The 4,763-nt window shown below is 47.5% G+C and overlaps 1 long non-coding RNA gene across 1 annotated transcript; it reads right to left on the reverse strand.

Annotated features, from left to right (window-relative positions):
* Position 1: 1 nt before the first annotated feature.
* LOC105310623 lies at positions 2 to 4,292 on the reverse strand. Its single transcript, XR_897529.2, has 3 exons — positions 4,169 to 4,292; positions 3,282 to 3,386; positions 2 to 78 (listed from the first exon to the last, which is right to left on the reverse strand). It is a non-coding gene; the product is annotated as an uncharacterized LOC105310623 (long non-coding RNA).
* Positions 4,293 to 4,763: the final 471 nt, after the last annotated feature.

Below are 4,763 nucleotides of genomic sequence, written 5' to 3' on the forward strand. Positions count from 1 at the left end.
GACGGTCGGGGACTTGTCTGACCTGGAGAGACTTCTGGAAAGAGTAGCTCTTAGAAAGGCGGACGGGTATCTCTCTTTCTAGGAAAGAGAAAATGTTGTTTGTCAGTTCCTTGTTGTCCTGGGAGTGACTGCAGACCAGGAGCTTTGAGACAGCCCCTGCCCTGCAGGGATCAGTAACAGCAAGAGGAACACCTACTGAGTGACCTTGGGCAAGTTATTTAACCTCTCTGGTCCTGTTACAAATAGTGAATACTAACGACCTCATAGGCTGATGACTCAATTAAAGGAAGCAATGTGTGCAGAGCCTAAAACACAGGACGAGCACTCAAACGTATGAAAAAAAAAAAGAGTACTGACTTCAAAAGTAAAATAAAACTCAGAACCTGGCAAAATTGAAATGAATAAATGTTGGATTAAATGCTGGAAAAACAAGCTATCAACCTCGTAAAGTGTTAAATTTAGTATTCACTGAAACGTCACGATTTACGGATTAGATTTTTTTCATATGAAATTCCTGTGTATCCATGATGACCGCTAGGAAAGCAAACCTATTAAGTGGGTCAGTAACTGTAAATGCATAGAAAAGCAGCACATGGAAGTGCTTGGCTCTGAGGTTGTTCTAATTTCCTTTGGCTGCAGCCACACTCTTCTCTAAGGCTGTTAGATGTTCTCTTCCCTGTGCCCTGGACTAGGGCTTCTCAAACTGGAATGTGCTTCGAGATTACCAGGGCATCTTAGTAAACTGCAGAGTCTGATTTAATCCATCTGGAGAGATGCTGATGCTGATGCTGCTGCTCCTTGGATCACACTTTGAGTAGAAAGTTTGCCACAACACAGGAAGTGGGGCAGCCTGCCTCCTCCCATCCAGGAAACCAACCAGAACCACCTTGCCCTCCTTCCCCACCTATCCTCTCTGCTCCTTTCTGCTGGTACCTCAGGATGCTGCTGTCTATTTAAATGAAGGTGGCTTTCCCACCACCAACCCTGCTAGCTCCTCCCACACACTTCTCTCTGACAAGCTGAGGCTTTCAGAATGAGCCACACTTCTGCATCGCTTCTTCTGAAATCTGGGTCTTGCCTCCTACCATCTGATGGAAACAGCTGTCCCAAAGTTCACTAATGAAGAGGAATTTTCACTCAAAAGGCTAACCTTATAATCAGCTTTTTATTCTGCTTCTGTAGATGTGCTTGCCGCATAGGCTGTAGGGCAAGGTGACCTCGAAATTAACTAAAGACTCATCCTCCCTTTTGCTTGTTCTGTCTAAATAACAAATGTAACTGCCAACTGCATAGCAACTCCCACACTCTGTAACCATCTGAGGACAAATTAACCAATCGGCCCACGCCAACTAAGCCCTATAAAAGCAAGGTTGCCCCTGAGCTCGGGGCCCAGATCTTCGGAGTGCTACCATTTCTGGGACCACTGGCATAATAAACCTGAGTTCTCCAACTCTCCAAGTGGTGCCTGGTTTCTCGCGGGTCTGATTTTTGCAACATTTCTGTAACACTAACAGGGGTTTCTTCTGGGGGTGATGAGAATGCTTTGGAATTAGATAGTGGTGATAGCTGTACAATTTTCTGAATATACTAATCACTGAATTACACACTTTCAAAGGGTAAATTTTATGTTATGGGAATTATATTTCAATAAAGCTGATATACAGATAAAGATCACAAACAACCTAAATATACGATTGCATGGCTCCTTCCTAGGCCTCATCCTGTGGCCCCTCTGCAGCAGCTGGCACCACTGACCCTCCCTCTGCACAGCCCTCTCTAGCCTCCACGGCCCCATTCTCTCTGGGCACCTCCTGCCTCTGTGGACCCTTTCTTCTGCCTCCTGCATACAGGAGGCCTCCGAGGCTCTGACCTCAGCCTCCTTCTCTTCTCCCTTCTTTAATATTCTCATCTAGGAAAAACATCAAGGAGCACATCTGCTTTCAGAAATTTGCAGTTGAGAGTCCCGGCCTTAATCCTCCCCTAATCACATCACCAATGGCACCTTGGACATGCCCACTGGGCTGTCCCATCGTCTCATTTCTGTCACATCTAAGGTCAAACTTATGGCCTTTCTCCACAGACCTGATCCTCCCCTTGACTTCCTAGTTCTAAATGGAATATCTGCAAATGCTGGCTGCTGGATGCTTAGAACTGCTTTGAATCTGGAATACACCCAGCCCTAGTCTCTTCCTGGCCTGACCTAAAGTGCTTGAAGGGTCCCTGGATTTCCACGAGGTTCCATCTTCTTTATGGCCTCAAATCCATCTTCTGTGCAAAAAAGTGTTAACATAGCACTCCTCATTGCTATCCTTGAAGAGTTCTGCTTGCAAGGTTGGCCCTTAGCTGGCATCTGGGAACGTATATTTTGGGACGGTCCCCACCACTAACTGTGCCTTAATGGCTTACTGTGCCTAAACCATTTGTATAAACACTATAGTTTATGTTGAACACCTGATATATGTGCCAGGCAGGGAGAGTCTACATGATCAGCTCCCAGTCAGAGGCACTGGGCACTGAGTCTCTAATGAGCTTGCCTGGTAGGCAACATTTCACATGTGTTGGCACAACTCCATGCTGGAGGATTAAGCACATCCTGTGTGTGACCCCTTGGGAGCTTGCACCTGGTGTTCCTGGACTTTGCCCCCTGCACCTTTTCCCATTGCAGATTGTGCACTGCATGGTTTTGCTGTAATAAATCACAGCCGTGAGACTCTTAGGGAATTATCACACCTGAGTGTGGTCTTGGGGACAATTCCCCTACCCTTGCTTATGCTGCCCCACAACTGCAGGCTCCTAGCCTTCGGAAAGAAGGTCTTAGTGGGCACCTTGCCCCAGCTCCTACCCAACCTGGAACCTTGCAGGCAACATGCGAGCAGCTCTGCCAGGGCCCCTCCAGGGGCAGGAAGCTCACCATCGTGTGAGACAGCACTGCCTGTGGGTCCCTCCTTCCTGCCCAGTGCCCTTACTTTCCCTAAGGACATTAGACTAAGGCAGGAGAATGGTTAACTGGACAGAGGCCAAAGACTGGCAAAAGTGCCAGGTTGGTTAGCCTGTCTGGGCAAAATCTTGGCTCCCAACTGTGCTGGGAAACCTTGGGCCGACAAACCTCTCTGTATCTCAGATTGCTGCTATATGATGGAAATAATAGGATCTCGCTGAAGGCACACATGAGACAGAAGCTGGCCTGAGGATTTCAACACCAAGGCCTTTCTGTGCCCCAATTAGACGGTGGCTGGGTGTGGCCAGGGCAGAGGGGCAGAAGTCCATAAGTGATGCCTTACTGTTTATCAATGTTTTTCTCTGACACAGTTTTTCTCTCCGAAATCTCTCCGGATCCAGTTTCGAGTAGTCCCAACTGTTATAGCTCTGTGGGCAAGGATGGATACCTAGGACAGAGTCAAGAGGAAGAATGAAAACTTCTGCAAAGGAGAATGGGAGGGAGAGAGCACAGGAAGCCGGCATGTGAACACCTCCAAACTCTGCTTGTCTGTTCACTCATGATCCGGCTGTGTAGCCTTACTACATCGCTGTAAGAAATCTTAGCCACGAATACAACTTATGAGCTCTCCTAGCAAATCTAATGTGGCAGTGATCTTGGAGACCCCCAGCACAGTAGGAGCTGTAAAAAGTCCTTAGCACAGTACCTAGTACCCAGGAACCTCTCAATAAATAGTAGTTTTCAATGACCTTAGAAAATGTCTGGGTTGAGATGGGGAAAGTGGGGGAGGAGACAGAAAAGTAGTTGAAAAGCAGACATTGAACTGATGCTGTGTGCTGCAGGGGGACTACAGATGGGCCACTTGGCGTCACACGGGGTGTGGAAGGGTAGGATGACATAACCAGCATACTGCTTTTGAGTCACTGAGTTCTGGATCCATCATCCCACAGCACAAGGTTAACTTCTGGACAGCAAATGGGGCTATGTTCAGATCTGCTCCCTACAGATGCAGCTGGGCACAGAAAAGGGACAAAGAATGTCTGAGAATGGTTTTAAGGAAACAGGACAATTGGCGCTCTTTGGGTGTCTACCTGCACACTTTAATGTCAAAGAGAGAAGAGTCCAGCTGTCTCAACGAAGGGGTGCGAGGTGAAACAATCATATACCTGGGCTCAGGTGAAAAATGCGTTTCTGGAACCGCTTTCCCTAGGAGAGAACAGTGTCGCTTACCTGAAATCCACAGACTCATCGTGTTACAGATGTTAGACTTGAATTCATGCGTGTTGAACCAGGACTGCGGGAAGCAGCAACAGAAGCTGGTGTACAGGGCTTTGCTCAGAAGTGATGGCAATCTCTGACGGGGAGGGGCAAGCAGTGTTCAGGCAATATTCTGGGCACTTCTACACCCAGAAGAGAGCCCCTGACCTCAGAAAGGAACTATGATAAAATTCTCTACCCAACACCCTGAGGCCTTCCTGTTTATTAGGGGAACAATTTCCATCTGCAGCTGTTCCACAGCTGGGTGGGCTCCTTATGCTACCTGGGGACCACTCCTCAAACATCATGCTACGCTAGGTCAGCAACCCCTCCCCCAGCCCCTCTGCACATGGTCTGTGGCTCAGCCCCTTCTGCAACTTGGCCAAACAGTAGTCCAGAAGGTGACAAGATACATTTGACCTACCTATCTTTCTGTCTCTCAGACAGAATACTAGTAAGTACTACTTACTCGGTTTTTTTTTATCCACAGGTATTGTTATTGTTTCTTAACTATGGTGGAGCTCAAATTATACACTTATATCTGGCTTTATGCCATTATAACATCATG

The sequence above is a fragment of the Pteropus vampyrus genome, unplaced genomic scaffold (assembly GCF_000151845.1).
Source record: "Pteropus vampyrus isolate Shadow unplaced genomic scaffold, Pvam_2.0 Scaffold7537, whole genome shotgun sequence".
Lineage (NCBI taxonomy): Eukaryota > Metazoa > Chordata > Mammalia > Chiroptera > Pteropodidae > Pteropus > Pteropus vampyrus.